Source organism: Chlorocebus sabaeus, chromosome 6 (genome assembly GCF_047675955.1).
Source record: "Chlorocebus sabaeus isolate Y175 chromosome 6, mChlSab1.0.hap1, whole genome shotgun sequence".
NCBI lineage: Eukaryota > Metazoa > Chordata > Mammalia > Primates > Cercopithecidae > Chlorocebus > Chlorocebus sabaeus.
The window spans coordinates 15,147,964-15,167,414 of NC_132909.1; the positions used below are offsets into that span (position 1 = coordinate 15,147,964).

The 19,451-nt window shown below is 43.5% G+C and overlaps 1 pseudogene; it reads left to right on the forward strand.

Moving 5' to 3' along the window:
* Nucleotides 1-1,214: 1,214 nt before the first annotated feature.
* On the forward strand, nt 1,215-16,320 carry LOC140711837 (pregnancy-specific beta-1-glycoprotein 7-like; annotated as a pseudogene).
* Nucleotides 16,321-19,451: the final 3,131 nt, after the last annotated feature.

The following is a 19,451-nucleotide window of genomic DNA, read 5'->3' on the forward strand; positions in this document are numbered from 1 at the left end:
GGAGAAGGGGGTATAATTGTTCTTTGCTTCCAGAACACAACTCACCCCCACCCGCTTTTTCAGGAGTGAGCAATGTCCCTCCAGAAAGGTTCTCTGGCAACTGCTTGTTCCTCCTCTACAGAGAGCAACTTGGCCAGGTCAAAACCCTCAGGACAGACCCCTGGGTATGTCAGCACATGGAGGGCTGAGCCCATCATGACCACGGAGTAAGTCAGGATGAATCTTTCCAGCTCTGAACCCCTGCTCTGTCCCAGGCTCCCCTTCCTGCATCTCAACGAGCCATGTTCTAAGGAATTCTTGGGTAACTCCCCACTTCCTCCTGCACGACTACGGGGAAGGTGTGGTAATCATAGGACAATCAGCTGGACAGAAAAAGAGGACACCAAAGATGGTCAGGAAGAAATAGGAAACCCTGAGCTCAGCCACTAGAGAGCAATAAAGTGACTGAGAACTGTCCCTTTGACCATGAGACTCACAGCCCCCACTGAACAACCACCACAGGCCTCTCCTCCTAAGAGGCATGAGAGATTCACTCTGCACAGCTCCAGGAAGCATAGTTTCCTCTAGGACACCCAGGTCCTGAATGTCCAACCTTGGAAGCTGCAACCAAGCTAGACACAATTAGAGAAAGGAAGGGTCCCTGTCACCAGACAACACACAGCTCACCCACAGAACAATGGGGTGTCCCTGTGACAGGGATCTGGTGCAGCTCTAGCCTCCTGCACTGAAGGGGAGAGCCAGATGGGGATGAAAGAGGGCAAAGGACACGAATGTGCACCCAAACCCAGAGCCATGGGGACAGCAGGAGGCTGAGGCCCAGAACTGTGTTTTCCCAACCTACAGGGTATGTGTGTGACTGTGTGTGTCTGTGCGTGTCTCTTTTGTGTATGTGTTTGTGTTTCTGCACATAGTGTGCATCGAGATGTGGTGACAGAATCACTGCTGAAAAAGACAGAGGCCTCCACAATTCCCAGGGACTTGACATACAGACAAAAGGAAAAAGACAAGGAGGGACAAGGAGGCAAGACTGAGAGGGGAGGGGACAGAGAGGTGTCCTGGGCACAGACCCCGCCCATGAGCCTGAGAAGTGCTCCTGCCCCGGGAAGAGGCTCAGCACAGAAGGAGGAAGGACAGCACAGCTGACAGCTGTGCTCAGAAAGTTTCTGGATCCCAGGCTTATCTCCACAGAGGAGAACACGCAGGCAGCAAAGGACATGGGGCCCCTCTCAGCCCCTCCCTGCACACTGCACATCACCTGGAAGGAGCTCCTGCTCACAGGTGAGGAGAGAACTCCCTGGGAGAGGACAGGAGGAGGAAGCAGAGTGATTGGATGGGGTTTCCTGGACAGGATGGCGTTCTAAGAAATAAAAGAAGCCAGCACTTTGGGAGGGTGAGGTGGGTGGATTGTGAGTTCAGGAGTTCAACACCAGTCTGGTCAACACAGTGAAGCCCAGTCTCTACTAAAAATACAAAAAATTAGCCAGGTGTGGTGGTGTGCTCCTGTAATCCTAGCTACTTGGGAGACTGAGGCAGGAAATTTACATGAACCTGGGAGGCAGAAGTTGCAGTGAGCCGAGATCGCACCACTGCACGCCAGCCAGGGCGACAGTACGAGATTCCGTCTCAAAAAAAAAAAAAAGAAAGAAAGAAAGAAAGAAGGAAGAAACAAAAAACAGGAAAGAAGGCTCTGTTGTAGCCTGGATAGGGGAAAATACACCAAAGAGGGACAGGGGTTAAAACAGGAGAATCACATTGAACCGGAATTGGTAAGAGGTAGGAAAATCTCAAGTGTTCTGTTTTCCTGGTTAATCAGCACTGGACATCACATTTTGTAAAATGATAATAATAACTATTATGAGATGACACTTCAAATGAAAATATAAGCAGGGCATGAAACACTGTCCTCAGCAAAAAACCTCAACAATTGAGGAAAGAAAAAAAGAAACAACCCAGGCATGGAGGGCCCTGGGAGCTCTCACATCTACAGAAGTCTGCAGCCTGTTCCAGGCACTGGGATGCAACCAAGATCACAAAAGTCACTGTCCTCATGGAGCGCACACGGTCATGGGGAGGAAGACAGACATGCAAAGAGATCTAGAATGTGAGGTCAGGTGTTGACAAGTGCTCTGGAGGGAGCAGAGCAGGGAAAGGTCAGAAAAGGAAGACCCAGGGTCTCTGACGGAAGTATCAGGAAAGAAGTCTAAGGATGCCCTGATGTAAGCAGGACCTGAGGGTGTTGTGGAGGGAGCCATGAAGATCCCTGGGGAAGAGGATTCCAAACAAAAATGCCAAGGTCAGAGGGTTGAAGGAATGGGGGTCATGCTGCTGACCTTCACCCAGTAGGACAGTAGGACACACACACACACAAACACACACACACAAAGCAGTGTGTGTGTGTCCTAATGTCCTAGTGGGGTGTGTGTGTAGTTTCAAGGCTGATGATTGAAGAGATCTTCTCAGGACCCAGGGCCCAAAGCTTTCACCCCCATACATAGGTCTCAATATTGACCGATGCTCTCTCCACCTCCTAGCATCACTTTTAATCTTCTGGAACCCACCCACCACTGCTCAAGTCACAGTTGAAGCCCAGCCAACCAAAGTTTCCGAGGGGAAGGATGTTCTTCTACTTGTCCACAATTTGCCCCAGAATCTTACTGGCTACATCTGGTACAAAGGGCAAATAACGGACCACTACCATTACATTACATCATATGTGATAGACACTGAAACAATTATATTTGGGTCTGCATACAGTGGACGAGAAACAGTATATTCCAATGCATCCTTGTTGATCCAGAATGTCACCCGGAACGACACAGGATCCTACACCATACAAATCATAAAGCGAGGTGATAGGACTGAAGGAATAACTGGACATTACACCTTATACCGTGAGTGATTCCACACGATCCCTGGGTGTCGGGGTGAGGGTCACTTCTACTTTGCACACACAGGATTGTCAGACCTAGACTGTGCCTGTGTCCCTCTCTGCATTATGTCCCATGTTGGGGTTTTGGCATTTAGTGCAGGACACACACAGAGGAGACAAACTTCAACAGATCAGAATTCCTTTCCTGCCTCCAGACCCTGCAGACACTTGCTGCACAGGAAGGACAGTCTGATGGGGGGTGGGGGGTTGCTCAGCAGGAGGAGATCAGTCTCAGCCAAGCACCTCATGTCCTCTTCATAAACTTGACCCTGAGAAAGACCCTGGAGAACTGAGTAGGGCTTTGCCTAAGAGGCCTCATGAGATACTCTCAGAGAAGCTCAGTCCTAGAAGCCTCAACCCCAGATCCCTGTCCCTAAATCCTTACTCCAGATAAAGCTGAGGAGCCTGTGCCAGGGCTGGGTTGTGGCAGGGCTTACTGGGACCAAGCATTTACCAGCTGTCTGAGGACTGTGTCTCCTGGAGCTGCTCACTGCCAGGGCTCTGCCCTCAGAGCCTCATCTGGGCAAGGACAGAGCTTTCTTCACCTGAGACTCAGAGCGGAGAGGACAGAAAGACAAGCTTTCTAGGCCATCAGTCAACTGCCTTGTGAGGCTTAGAACACTCCATAGAAAGCCTAATGTCCCCAGAAGCAGAAACAGAAGAGAGAAAAGTACCTGGCAGCAGCTTGTCCACAGGGGTCTGACCTAAAGGTGCTCTCTCATGGGAGTGAATAATAATAAATGCTGTTTGTGTGAACACCTCCACTGTGCCAAGCGTTAGGTCTGGTGACTGTGAAGAATTTACAATGTATTCACAGATAGCATGAAAAGCCACAGTCCATTTGCCATTTCGCTTTTATGACTGAGAGAAAACTGAGGCACAGGAAGGCACAGTCACTGAACCAGAGTCACACAAACACAAAAGGCAGATCAGGGTCACATGAGGTCTGTCTGCAGCCACAGACCCATCCTCTCCTCCACCAGAAGTGAGGAATCATTGGGTTCCAAGGACCCCATAGTCATTTATTGGCTCAAATCCTCTCTTCTGAGGCATCCAAACCTCAGAGGAGTGAGAGCAAATGGTCAGCTGATTAGTCTGCACTCCAGAACTAAATCACCTGCCTCAACTGTCAGAGTCAGTGCAAAAAATGTTCAGGCCTCCCTCTCAGATCTTAACCCCTATCACTGAACCTGAAATCCTGTTTCCCAAAGTGTCCATGTCATTGGCATGACAAGATAAAGGAAGGGAGCTTGTGTTCTTTCCCCACTCACGCCCTGCACCAGCACAGGCCCAGTGAGAGACACACACTCAGGTGCTCTCACATAACAAATGAAGGAATCGAATGAAGAAAAGAGTGATCCATAACCTCTTTAGAGACTGGATCTCAGATATAGAATCCTAGGAGGTTCTAGCCACACCTGTCCCTTCTCCTTCAGAGGCTGACACCCATGTTTCATCCCCCGACAACCTCTTGCCATTAAAGACACCCCACCTCATGTAACTCTGCAGCTCCTTGGGCACCGGAGAGTTTTCAGGGTTGCCTGGTCCTGGACTGTGGAAATGGGGACACCTAGTCCTTGGGGTCTCTGAAGTCACTGTAGGCCCCACTGTTCGCTGCCATGCTGTCTCTGCCTCTCTCTGCTTCTCTGTGTCACTCATCTTCCTCCCACTTCATTCTAACTGGCAAGCCCTGTCCTGCACAGCTTCTTCCTCCACCCCTAGGCCTTCCCCAGACACTCCCTCTAACTAGGCTGACTGTTCTATTCCCTTCCTGCTAACACTGTGGAATGGCCCACGTCCCAGGAAATGGGAAAGGCACAGAAATCATCCGGAGTTGCCACTACTGCCAGGCTTCATCTTGAGCCAGTGTCCCCAGGTCACTAAAAGAATGAGCTCCCACTGTATCCCCATCCAAGGCTCTTTCCTTTGTGAGGCTGTTCTGTGGACAAGACCATGGAACATGGATAGACAACTCCTCCATCCACTCTTATAATTCCCAGACAAGTTCTTCTGGCCTCCTGCACAAACAAAACCAATTTATCCAGATGGTGATTTGCAGTAAATGAAGATTTTAATGACTCCAAGTCTGCCAAACAGGAGGATGGAGGTTTAGTATTACTCAAATCAGCCTCCCTAGTGGATTAGGGGTTAGAGATTTTCAAGGATAGTTTCAGGGGCACATGAGTAAAAATGGGTACTGCTGATTTTTTGAGGATGGAGTCATGCGGGCGGAGGGAAATGATCTGTTTGTGCTTGAATCTGACTCTAGGTGGGGACCACGTGACTGGCTGAGTCATTGGTCATGGGTATGGATGAGGTCAGTGGGTTGACAGAATGCAAAGAATGAGAAACATCTCAAAAGACCAATCTCAGGTTCTACAATAGTGATGTTATCTCGAGCAGCAATTAGTTACAAATTTTGTAAACTCTAGCCAAATGACATTTAAGCAGTAAGAGATTATAGAAACTGTGCCTACATTTGAGCAGAATTCAGTTCCCTCCTATAATCTTACTCTCATGGTGCTTCACCAGTTTTACAAAGGCAATCCCTGGGCCAAGTAAGGGTATTAGTTTTATGGAGGAAACATTATTCTTCCTTCAAAATTAAACCATAAACTAAATTCCTCCCATGGTTATCCTGCCCTATGTCCAGGAATGAGTGAGGACAGCCAGCCTGAGACTAGATGCCAGATGGAGTCAGCCATACCTGTTTGCTGTCACTGTTGTAATCTTTGCACTGACTCACCAGGGTGTCAGAGGCTGGACAGGCCTGCTGTTTCCCAAGCCCATGGACTGATTTCACCCATTTCATTTGTGACTCCATCCTCCACCTTCTATGGAGCTCACATTCTCCAGTCACTTCCTAGAGACTTCTGGTTTCTTGTCAGGCATATAACAAGCTTCAAATTTGTCACTCACTTTTAAGAGTAAGTAAAAAGCTGAACAAACTCAAAAGTCAAAAACTCGTTAAAATCCCGCGGAGATGGCCAGTCACAGTGGCTCAGGCCTGTAATCCCAGCACTTTGGGAGGCCGAGGTGGGTGGATCACGATGTCCGGAGATCACAACCATCCTGGCCAACATGGTGAAACCCCGTCTGTATTAAAAATACAAACAAATTAGCCTGGTGTGTTTCCGGGCACCTGTAGTTCAGCTCCTCTGGAGGCTGAGGCAGGAGAATGGCATGAACCCGGGATGCGGAGCTTGCAGTGAGCCAAGGTCGTGCCACTGCACTCCAGCCTGGGCAACACAGCGAGACTCCACCTCAGAAATAAAAAAAAAGAAAAGTTCTGTTAGAGAAATGAAGAATGCTTTTGATGCTTTCTGGTAGAGTGCACACAGCTGAGGAAAGAATTCCTAACTTGAGGATGTTTCAATAGAAACTCCCAAAACTGAAACAGGAAAGTTCAAAAAGAGTGATGGAAAAAAAAGTGGAACAACATTTTCAACTTCATATGTAACATTTTGTATTGACAATTGCAATTTTTAAATGTTGTAGTTGTGGGACAACTACCAAGTCTGTAACACACACGTAATAGGAATACTGGTGGTTTTGGGGACCTGTTGGAGGTGGCCAGGTGGCTGCTATCTAGTGGTTTTACTGCCTGTGGCACATATGATTGTTTCCTCATGATGATGCCATTTTCATAAGTTGGAGTTCTTCGTGTGGGAGGCACATGAGCCATTGGCGTCTCACTTGGACTCTTCCTAATTCACATAAACTGAAACTCGAGTTGTATTTCCTGAGGTTGAGAGAAAATGAAGAAAGCATTTCACATACCTGTTTTGGGCTCTTCCCCATTTTTCCTAACTCTGCACAGAAATTAGAAACAGGGAGCTCTTTCTATATTTACTAACATAACACTCATCACTTCTTTTAATTCAGCATCATTCCTCCCTTTAAGTAATTGACAAACTGACCAGTTCTGTCCTTTTAATGGGACTCTCTCTACTAAAGGACTTGCTAATTTCAAATCATCTTTGGCATCTTTCTTTGAGCATGTGATCCTGCTGGAATTCATGGCGCACCTAAAATTTAATTAGGTATCAAGACAAATACTACTACCAGCAATTGATCTTAGATGTTTGGACTATCAGTAAAACTTTCCACTTATGACAACATTTTAATGTTTCCCCCAAATCTTTTTTTGTTTTGTTACTAGAGTCAGAACATAACATGAGTTCTAAACTCCTGACAACATTTTATGGAAAAATTACAATATTACAAATTGAGCATCCCAAATCCAGAAATCCAAAATCTGAAATGCTCCAAAATCCAACACTTCCGACCACTGATGTGATGCTAGAAAGAAGTGCTCACTGGAGCATTTTGGATTTTAAATTTTTCAGAGGTAGGATGCTAAACCAGTAATATCTACTGCAAATATTCCAAAATAAAAAAAAGTTAGAAATCCAAAACACTTGGTTTTAAGCATTCTGCGTATGGAACACTTTATCTGTATGAACTATAGGCATGAAGCTGTACTGGCGATCTCCCGAACCTCCTCATCCTGCGTAACTGAAACCGCACACCCACGGAACAATGCCCTATTCCCCCAACCCCAGCTCCTGGAAACTATTATTCTACTCTCCGATTCATTCTGGAATCCACTGAGATGAGGTACATAAAGTAGTCAAACTTACAATATCAGAGAGTAGAATGTCTAATGAGAGAAAGTATCCGCAAGACTTCTTCCCAAACATTGGTCTAATAGCCACCAAACCCGTGTGGTCCATGAGGGCCAGATTTCCATCACCACTTCAAGTTCGGCCTTTCCACAATCAGTTCTGCATTTGCAAACATCCACATGTATTTCTAGAAAGATACACATGGTAATCACCTGCCCTCTACAGGGGGAAGGGAACATCATGCATACAGGACAGGGAACGTGGTCTTGGTCCAAAGCTATCAGCTCTTGCTTGTCGCCTTCACTTTTTGTAGGTCATCCCATGGACTCTGTTCTATCTTTAGAGATCACTGGCTCAAGTCAGTTCACTATGAGACAGCTGGGAATACTGCCCCAACTTGTAGCTCCACTGCCTGATGACTGAACTGACCTCCAGGCTTGACTCTGGTCTCCCCTGTGTTATTTCTGCTGAAGTACACAATCACAGGCCAGGCTTCCCAGTACCCAAAGTTTAAGGACAATGGGGAGTTCCATCATCCATCTCTAGGATGTCCTTGGAAAGGGAAGGTGCAGAGAAAGCATACCTTGGGGGACAAAGTAAGACTGAAACTAAGAAGATTCCAGCACTGCATGCTCCAGGTGAGGACCCCAAGGTGGGCCAGCCAGGCAGTTGGAGAGGGAGGGACTCAGAGAGGCACCAGGGGCTGTGACTGCTGGTCCCATATCTTTCCATGACCCAACGCTGCTGCTCAATTCACACTTGAGAAAGTCTGTGCTTCTCCCACATGAAGCAGGCAGCCTCACAATCTCTGAGCCCTCAGATTGCCATGCATCTGTCTTGTAACACACACATCTGCCATGGGCTTTTAAGGACTGGGGTAGGCTGAGAGGTGGGAAAGGCTATCTCTGATTGAAAAATGTCTTTGGGGGAATCAAAGGTGCCACACAGGGCAATCTTCTCTGTTATTTGCACAGTGGAGACTCCCAAGCCCTACATCTCCAGCAGCAACTTAAACCCCAGGGAGGCCGCGGAGACTGTGATCTTATCCTGTGATCCTGACACTCAGGACGTAAGCTTCTTGTGGTGGATAAATGGAAAGAGCCTCCGTAACAGTCGCACGTTGCAGTTGTCCGAAAACAACAGGATCCTCATTCTATTTGTTGTCACAAAGGATACTACAGGACCCTATGAATGTGAAATGAAGAACCCAGTGAGTTCCAGCCGCAGTGACCCAGTCACCCTGAATCTCCTCTGTGAGTATCTTCTGTTCCTCTGTGAGCCAGGCTGCCATCCCAAATATACATGGCCAGAGGCCAGGCCTCTCAGTCCCTCTCAGGTGCAAGTACAGAGACTTTTACCTCTGGACATCAAAGCTGGCCATGACTACTAAGAGTAGGCTTATACTTGATCAACAGTGGGAGAGAAATGCTGCTCCTGTCATGGGAGAATCAGTTTCCACAGCTTATGATAGGAAAAACAGGTTAGTGCCTCAGGTTCCAGACCAGTGAACACAGCAGGGATTTGGCTGGGACTTTAATGTGACTTAGCTCACAGGGTCACTGTGGCCCTTCCACAGACCAGGATTTTCCCTTTCCTTTGACAACATCACCTGTGACTTTATTCTCTTTGCTCCAGATGGCCTGGATGCCCCCACCATTTCTTCTGCATACACCTATTACCATACAGGGGAAGTCCTCAAGCTCTCCTGTCTCACAGACTCTCACCCACTGGCAGAGCATTCTTGGCTGATTGATGGGATGTTCCAGCAATCAGCACAAGTATTCTTTATGCCCCAAATCACTAAAACATATAGAGGGTGCTATATCTGGTTCATCCATAACTCAGCCACTGGTGGAACAAATCTCATAATCAAGAGGATCATAGTCCCTGGTAAGTGGATCCCTGGAGCATTGGCAATATGTTTTCCAGTGAAGCCTATCTGGCTATCAGGGAAGAGCCGTGTGTCCTCTGCAAAGGGAGAGAGAAAATCAAAATCCCAGGACAGGGAATATGTTTCTGCTTGAAAACCACCAGCTTTTGCCTGTACCCTTCACTCATTCTAGATCACTCTTTAGAGTTTGCACTAACAATGAACAATGTGAATGGAAATTCAGAAAGAATTTCCATTCACATTAACATCAAAAAGAATAAAATATTTTGGAATAAGTTTAACCAAAAAGGTCAAAGGGTTATACCCTGAAAACTACAAAATATTACTGAAAGAAATTAAAGACGACATCAATATATGGAAAGACATTTCATTTTCACGGATTGGAAGAATCAATATTTTTAGGAAAGCAATACTACCCAAAGTGAGCTCCAGATTCAACACAACTCCTACCAGAATCCCAGTAACATTTTTTGCAGAATTACAAAAATCTGTCCTAAATCTGACCTGACAGGCTCTTATTAATGATGGCCACAAGAGAGACACTGAGAAAAAGATGCAACCATGAAAAGGTGGAAACTTTTGATGACATAGAAAATAGCAATCAGCCTCTCTCACATCCCAAAGCCCTCAAAAATATACGAGTGCAGCATGGCCAGTATGGAATTGCCCAAAACCTAATCACCAAGCTAGAAATGTGGTGAAAGAAAAAAAAAAAAAAGAGCAAGAATATATTTGGCTTATCACCTCCCACTTTGGTGCACTAATCTGATGCTGAAAAGAAATGTTCACTGGAGCATTTCAGATTTTGAATCCTTCAGATTTGGAATGCTAAACCAGTAACTACACAACAAATATTTCTGAATCAAGAAATGTCAGAAATTCAAAACACTTTTTGCCCAAAGTCTTATGTATAAGTAATACTCAATTTGTGAGAATTGTAGGCATCAAGCTGTACAGCAGATCTCTAGAACCTCCCCGTCTTGCATAACTGAAACTGCTCACCCATGAACAACTTCTGATTCTCCCAACTCCCAGTTTCTGGCAACCAACAGTCTCTTCTCAGATTCACTCTGGAATCCACTTACATGATGTCCCTAGATTAGTCAAACCCATGGAATCAGAGAGTAGAGGCTCCAATGAAAGAAAATATTCAAAATTTCTCCCCAAATTTGTCTCATATCCATCAAACACACATGGTCCATGAGGACCATATTTCTGGCAGTTCATTCCCACCCTTTCCACCAGTCCGTTCTGCATCAGCAAATGTCAACATGTGTTTCTGGAAAGATCCATATGGTCTTCACCTGTCCTCTGCAGAAGGAGAGGAAACTTAAAGAACCCAAAACAGGGAACATGGTTCTGCTCCCAAGCCACCAGCTCCTGCCTGACCCCTTCACTCTTTCTAGATCACTCCTTGCACTCTGCTCTATCTTTGGAGGTCACTGGAACAAGTAAGTCATCATGAAATCCCTGTAGAAAACTACCCCACCTTGTGCCTCCACTGCCTGATGACTGAACTGACCTCCAGACTTGACTCTGGTCTCCCCTGTCTTCTTTCTGCTGAAACATCCAGTCCCAGGCCAGGCTGCTCAGTATCTTCAGGGTTTCAGGACAATGGGAAGTCCCATTATTACTCATCTCTAGAATGTCCTTGGCAATGGAAACTGCAGAGAAATCACCTCTAGGGGGGCAAAGTAGGATGGAATTTGGAAGGGGCCCAGCAGTTGCACATTCCAGGTAAGGAACCCAAGGTGAACCAGCCAGTCAGTTGATTAGAGAGGGACTGGGAGGGGTACCAGGGCCTGTGACTCCCACTGACGTGTCTGTCCATGACCCAACACTGCTGCTCAATTCACACTTGAGAAAGTCTGTGCTTCCCTAAGACAGAGCAGGCGGCCTCACAGTCTTTGAGCCCTTAGATCATCATCATGCATCTGTCTTGTGACACATGCACCAGCTATTGACTTTCAAGGACTCAGGAGGGCTGAGAGGTGGGAGATGCCAACTCTGATTGAAGGATGCCTGTGGAGGAATCAAAGGTGCCACACTGGACAATCTTCTCTCTGCTGTCCACACAGCAGAGCTGCCCAAGCCCTACATCACCAGCAACAACATCACCCCATTTAGAATAAGAATGCTGTAGCCTTAACTTGTGAACCTAAGACTCAGGACTATACCTACATGTGGTGGGTAAATGGTCAGAGCCTCCCAGTCTGTCCCAGGCTAAAGTAACCCGGTAAAACCAGGATCCTCATTCTACCCAATGTCACAGGAAATGATACAGGACCCTATGAATGTGAAATATGGGACCGAGTTGCTAGCATCTGCAGTGACCCAGTCACCCTGGATGTCCTCTGCATCTTTGTTTCCTCTGTGGGCCAGGCCACCAGCTTAAATCCAAACTACCAGAGACCAGACATCTCAGTCTGTCTCAGGTCCACTTACAGACAATTTTATTTCTGGACACCCGAGTGGGACATGACTCCCTGCCCTGGGAAAACCTGGTTAGGCGCAGCCTTAACCAAGAATATAAGGGGAAGGGATGCTCTTGTCATGGGAGACTTGGGGGCTACAGCCTGTGATGGGAGAAACAGGTGAATACCTCAGGCCTTGGCTCAGTGAACACAGAAGGGGTTTGGCTGGGACTTGAGGGTGTGTCTTGGCTCAGGGGGACACTGTGTCAATTTAAGAGACCAGGAGCGTCCCCTTCCCTTGGACGACATCATCTGTGGCTTTATTCTCTTTACTCCAGATGGTCCAGACATCCCTAGCATTTTCCCTTCATTGACCGACTACCGTTCAGGACAAAACCTCTACTTGTCATGCTTCGCGGACTCTAATCCACCGGCAGAGTATACTTGGACGATAAATGGGAAGTTTCTGCAAACAGGACCAAGGATCTATATCCCCCAAATTACTACAAACCATAGCGGGCTCTATCATTGCTCTGTTCGTAACTCAGCCACTGGCAGCGAACGTTCCACATTCAAGACGATCAGAGTCTCTGGTAAGTGGATCTCTGCATCATTGACAATAGGGTTTTAGGTGGAGTATATCTGGCTTTCAGAGAAGAGTCAGGAAAACATTTTTATTCCCAGTCTGTGTCCAATGGACATAAGCAAATCCTAAATTCTCCTTTTGAACCCTCCCAAATTGTCTCTACAGACTCTCTTCACCTTGTTTTCCTGTTTTCTCATGGCTGACATTCCGTCCAGTCTGACAAGGGTAGGGATGGGGCTTTCTCAGCCCTGAGCCCTATGTGGTGGAAGAGGCTTCACAGCGGGACAAGAAGGAGAGTCCTCAAGGTCATGTTGCTTCTCGCTGTCACCAACACGTCCCTTTCTGCCACGTCTTTGTTTCCTTTTACCTACTCCATGAGCTACAAGGAACATCTGAGGCTTTGAAACAAGCTCACAATTTTCCGTCAAATGAGAGGAGGAAGCCCCTTGGATGAGGGAGGAGCAGCTCAGACTGCTGCCTTCTCTGCTCCAGGCTTCTCTGGTGACTGGCCCTGCCTGACTCCACCTGGGGTGAGACCAGCATGTATGGAGAAAGAGCCCTGGTGGCCTGTCCTGAATTTGGCTAAATCGAGCTGCCAGTTGAAGTGAAGCCTAGGCTACAGGGAAATAAGAAGAGAGGGAGTCTCGGGGAAGACTCTTGAGCTGTGTCCTGGCTCTGAAGTCACCGGCTCTATGAGGCTGTGGACACTGCATGTGGGACACAGCACAGAGGACAGTGAGTGATGCACACTTGAATAAATAGGGAGATTCATCTCTGGGGCTCTGCATGGCAGGAAAGGGACAGTGAAAAAAGTGTGTATTTATAGAGTGTAAGACTACCAGGACACTTTATATGTATCTAATATAAGACTTATCATTAACTATTTCTAAATGTGCAATTTAGTGTTGTGTAACTGTCACACTATCCATTTCCAGAACTTTTTCCTTTTACCATATTAAACCTCTGTACCCTATAAACAGTAACTCTCACTTCTCCCCCTATCCCTTAGCACATACCATTCTACTTTCTGTCTCTATGTAACTGGCTATTCTATCTTTTATAAATGGAATTATAGAATAATTATCCTTTCATGTCTGGCTTATTTCAGTTAGCATGATGTCTTCAAGGTTCATCCACTTTGCACGATGTATTGGAATTTTACTCCTTGTTAAGGTTGAGTAACATTTCGATGTAGAGATATACCTCATTTGCCTACCCACTTATCTTTCAGTGGACTTTTCCGTTGTTTCCGTTTTTTGGCTATTGTGTGTAATGCTTCTCTGAACATCAATGTGCAAATATTTGTTCAAATTTTTTCCATTCTATAGGCAGTATGTCCAGAAGTGGAATTGCTGGATCGAATGGTAATTTGTTGTTTAATTTTTTGAGAAACAGCCACACCACTTTTTACAGTGGCTATAACATTTCCCATTCCCATCAGTAATGCACTAGAGCTCCAATTTTTCCATCTATTTGAAAACACTTGTTTTGTATTGCTGTCATTGTTGTTTATCAAAGCCATCCTAAAGTGTGTGAGGTGGTGTCACATTGTGGTTTTGATTTGTATATCTCTATGTATTCATGACGCTGAGGAACTCTGCATGGGCTTATTGGATATTTGCATATATTCCTTGGAGAAAACTCTATTTTAATCCTTTGTTCATTTTTTAATTGGATTGTTGGATGTTTGCTGTTGTTAACTTGTAGTTTTTCATGTATTCTGGAAATTAATTTCTTATCACACTTATAATTTGCAAATATTTTTCTCATTTCATAGGTTGCCTTTTTACTTTCTTGATAGTATTCTTCAATGTATAAAAGATTTTGATTTTTATGAAGTCCAATTTATCCATTTTATTTGTTGCCTATGCTTTTGTTGTTACAACCAAGAAATCGTTGTGAAATCCAGTATCATGAAGTTTTTCTCCTGTTTTCTTCTAAGAGTTGTGTAGATTTTGCTCTTACATTTAGATCTTTGATCTATTGTGCGTTTATTTTTGTATATGATGCTAGGTAAAGGTTCCACTCATTCTTGCCCTGGGATATCCAGCTTTTCCAGTATCATTCGGTGAGAACACTGTCCTTTCCCCATTGAACGATCTTGGCACACTCGATGAAAATCATTTGGCCATATATGCAAGTATTTCTTTCTGGGCTCTCTGTTCTATCTTATTAATTTCTAAGTCCTCCTTTATGCAAGTACCACACTGTATTGGTTACTGGGGCTTTGGAGTAAATGCTGACATCAGGAAGTGTGAGTCCTCCAGCCTCATTGTTCCTCTTCAATGTTGTTTGTCTCTTAGAGTCATAAGATTCAATATATATTTTAGGACGGATTTTTCTTTTACTGCAAAAATGTCACTGAGATTCTGATAGGAATTGTATTGAATCTGCAGCTCATTTTGGGTGGCATTGTCTTCCTGACAATAGTGTGTCTTCTAATTCATGAAAACAAAATGTCTTTCATTTTATTGATGTCAACATTAAGCAATATTTTATGGATTTCAGGTATTATCATTTCACCTCTTTGGTTAAACTTATTCGTAAATATTTTAATCTTTTTGATGTTAATACAAATTAAAATTTTTCTCTTAATTGCCCTTCAGATTGTTCATGGTTAGTGTGTTGAAATACAAATGATGTTTGAATGTTGATTTTGTATTGTGGAACATTACTGAATTCATTTATTAATTCTAATAGGTTTGTTCCATCTTAGGATTTTCTACATATAAGTTCAAGTTATCTGCGAACAGAAATTATTTTACTCCTTTCTTCCAATTTGAACGTCTTTTTAAAAATTCTTGCCTAATTTTCCTGACCAGACAATTCAATACTACATTGAATAGAATTGTCAAAAGCAGCATCCTTGTTCCTGCTCATACAGAGAAAGCTTTCAGTCTTTCTCCATTGAGTATGATGTTAGCATTGGGTTTTTCACATATTACCTTTATGTTAAGATAGTTTCCTTCCATTCTTAGTTCGAATGCTTTTATTATGAAAAAATACTGAATTTCATCAAATACTTTTATTGATTCATCTTATTACTGATTATAGTTCTATTCATAGTTTTGTGTTTTTCTAGGAATTTATCTATTTCATCTAGGTTATCCAATTTATTGGCATACAATTATTTATAGTACTTTCATAATCATCATTTTATTAGAATTGGTAGTAATCACTTCACTTCATTTTCTTTTTTCTTTTTCTTTGCTTTTTTTTTTTTTTTTTTTTTTTTTTTTTTTTTTTTTTTTTTTTTTGAGAGAGAGAGACAGGCTCTCACTTTGTAGGCCAGCCCAGGCTGAAATACAGTGGTGTGATTATGGCTTACTGCAGCCTCAACCTCCTGGGCTCAAGCTTTTCTCCTTCTTCAGCCTCCCAAGATACTAGGATTACAGATGCATGCCACCATGCCCAGCTAATTGGTTTTTAATTTTTTTTGTAGAGGGAGGGTCTCCCCAGGTTACCTATGCTGGTCCAAACACCTGGCCTCAAGAAATCCTCCCATTGTGACCTTCCAAAGTGCTAGGATTAAAAGATGACCCACCACGCTTGGACTCCATTTTCATTTCCGATTTTAGTAATTTTAATCTTCCTTCTTTTTTTCTTAGTCAGTCTAGTTAATGGTCATCAATTTTGTTGATTTTACTTTGAAGAATCAACATTGGTTTTATTAATTTACTGTATTCTTTTTCCATTCTCCATTTTATTTTTATCCACTCTAATCTGTATTTTGTCCTTCAGTCACTGTGCTTGGTTTAGTTTGTTCTTCTTTCATATCCTGAAGTAGGAGAGAGCTTGCTTCATACCATTCTTTTAAAGGTTTCATGCAGTCAATGAAACAAGATGCCACACACAGACGAAGCAATGTCAGCTGCTATATTACTACCATCATCATTAACTTTGAGGTCAAATAGTCCTAGAATCAAATCTCAGATCCTCCTATTACTAGCCATATGACACCAGGAGAGATTTTACACTACTCTAAGCTTGTGTCTTTTCATTGGCAAAATGGAAATAATGTCTACCTGACAGGGTTACTGTGTGAATTAAATGAGGTACAGGTAACGTGTTTAGCACAGGACCTGACACAAAGGACGTGCCCCTCAACAGTACCTATTTCCATATATATATAGAAAAAGAGGTACCACGTAAAACACTAGGACATGACTACTGACTACTTGTGGTAGAGAAAGGAAAAAAGCTAAGTGCAAAGAATCAAGACTGGTATGTTACCTTTTACCAACTGAGATGCATCCAGGTTGGGATTGAGTATATGAGATAATTTATCATGGAAGATACCTGTGAGGGAATGTGGGGCAGACGTGAAGGTAGTATGGGAGAACCCATAGACCCCTATGCAAAGTTGACTTCTGTGTAAAAGAAAGAGAAAGAAGTTTTAGGTATCAATGCATTTCTAAGAGAGTTTTTGGAAGGCTGATGGGGAATCCTCCAACCAGTCACCCATTAACGTTAAAAAGAGCATGAGAGAACTAGGCTTGCTTTCACGCCCTTGCTGGGAGCCTGTGGGAAGGAAACTTTCTGTGCAAAGGAGGTGGTGAATTTGAAATGCACTGACCTGGGCCTTCTGTCAATCAGGTCCCTGCCATGGACACCTGGCAGGTTCTCATTCACAGCTGCCACCACAGAGACACTGAGAAAAAGATGCAACCATGAAAAGGTGGAAAAGTGGAAAATTGTAATGACATAGAAAATAGCAATCACCCTTTCTCACATCTGAAAATTTTCTGAAATATCTGAGTGCAGTAGAGAATTGACAGAGGATTGATAACCTAGAAACATGGTGAGAGGGGAAAAAACTGCAGGAATATAATCATCTCCCATCAACTTTCCAACAGAAATAATGTATTCCTTGAAGAAAGAGTTATAGAGTACCTCATGTTACATGCTTGCTCCTGAGGTTCCCCCCTGTAAAATAACATCACCTCCATTCCTTCTTTTCTTTTCTTTCCATGGCAGCTCATTCAGGAATAGGACCTCCATCCTAATCATAATCCGATATTGCAGCCGTGATGTCATTTCTGTACTTCAGGAAGACTGACAGGTATGATGGCCTTTTCTCTTGTCCTGTTTCCTGCAGAGTTGACTGTCATGCTTGGGAGAGGGAGAAGATTTATTTGCCTGTATCTGGGACTGGATCTCCTCCTTCTTCCACCAAACTCCTGCTTCTCAGCACTAATTCCTGCAGTTCCCTTTCTCCCTGGCCTTTATGCTCCCTGTCCTCCACTGTCTTTTATACGTAATTATCTCCAGCCTCTGCTCATTTGTTTCTCAGATTCAAATGAGAAACACAATTTCACGTTGTGAAACCCTCTTCATTATTTTTCACATCTCTCAATAGTGTACTTCTCTCCATTCCCATAAAGCTCAAACACTTCTCAAAGTGCTGCTTGACTTCTTGTCTCCAGACTTTGAAACCTTCCTTGCATAGGACTACTTATTACCTTTCTAAAATCTAGTTAATTCACTTAATCAGGAATCTCCAGGAATCTCCTTTAGCCTATTTGGTAAATTCACATTTCTTCTATTTACTAATCCTTCTCACTTCCTTTACCTCTACTTCCTAGTGTAATTTCTACATCCTAATTAGAACTGTCTTCCTATACATCCCTGCGCCTTCACCCACATAAACATAAAATTCTTAATTCCAATGCTATGCCCAAAAACAGGATGAACTTCCCTCCACCATCTGCACTACAGACTTAATCACAACCTTCATCACAAGTAATCTCTGACCTCGTGCAGAACAAAGACTTAAGGGTTAGCCTGTGAACCTGAGACTCAGAACACAATGTATGTGTGATTGAGACCTTTTCCTGATGACTAATTCACGTGTTCAAAAAAGATACAGAAACGAAGAAAGCAAGGTCCCTACCCCAGGAGACATAAAGCCTAAGACAGGAAATGAGACCTGAAAATAATCATGATACCAAAATAGAAAAAAGGTGAAGGCCACAAGAAACCAGAGAAATCTGATGTGAAATAGAGGTACACATTGGAATCACTGGAAAACATTTTAAAAGTGGATGCTCAAGCCCCATGCATTAGCAGGAAATGGTGAGAACCTGGGAGTCAGAGCTTGCAGTGAGGAGACATTGTGCCACTGCACTCCAGCCTGGGTGACAGGGCGAGACTCCATCTCAAAAAAATAAAAATAAAAATGAAAAATTTTAAAAAATTAGTTTTCTAAAAACTATATGAAATTTCTGGAAATCGAATATGTTATCAGTCATAGTGTCATATGCCACAGAAGTAACTAGATTTCTATGTGAGCTGTGTCTTTACCATAATCAACCTAATAAAAACCTCATTAGATTTTTAACCATAGTTATTTTAAATCTTTTTCATTCGCAGACAGTTGCTTTGATTCTTCCTTGAAGTATTTATAATCAGCTACAGTTTATAATTAGCTACAGCTAATGTTTTAATCTCCAGATTTGTGAACTTTCTCTTTTAAGCTATATTTTCCTTACAGCAGTTTGGTAAAGTATACTTTTGTAAACAAAAGTGGAAACATTTGCTTTTGCTCCGAATCTGAGTGCCCCAGAATTGGGAAACTATTCATGAGTATTCACATGTTTATGGTAATACAGTTTTTTGCACAAGTTCAGTAAGAATCTACTCTCTTTATAACAGGGCATATTTGAAAACATTGGTTATATTACTAAGGCTTTGACTGGGATGTTCTATTTGAGAATATACATAGAATAAACCCATAGGGAATGCAGGCAAAGTCTGACGTTGGCCTTGGTTTGGCTTTCTAGTCTCAAGAGGTTTTTGAAAGTTTAATCTGAGAGTCTTATAAAACTTCTAGCAAAACAAAGTTTAAAAGGATCCTCTATGGTCCCTTGCTACTCTTGCTGCACTTAAGTAAAAAATCTGGGCAAGTTCATTGAGACTCAACCTATTTTGCAAACAAATTCATCCTACTAAGATTATTCTTGATAAAAATAGAAACCCCTATATAGAGACAAATTATTTTGAA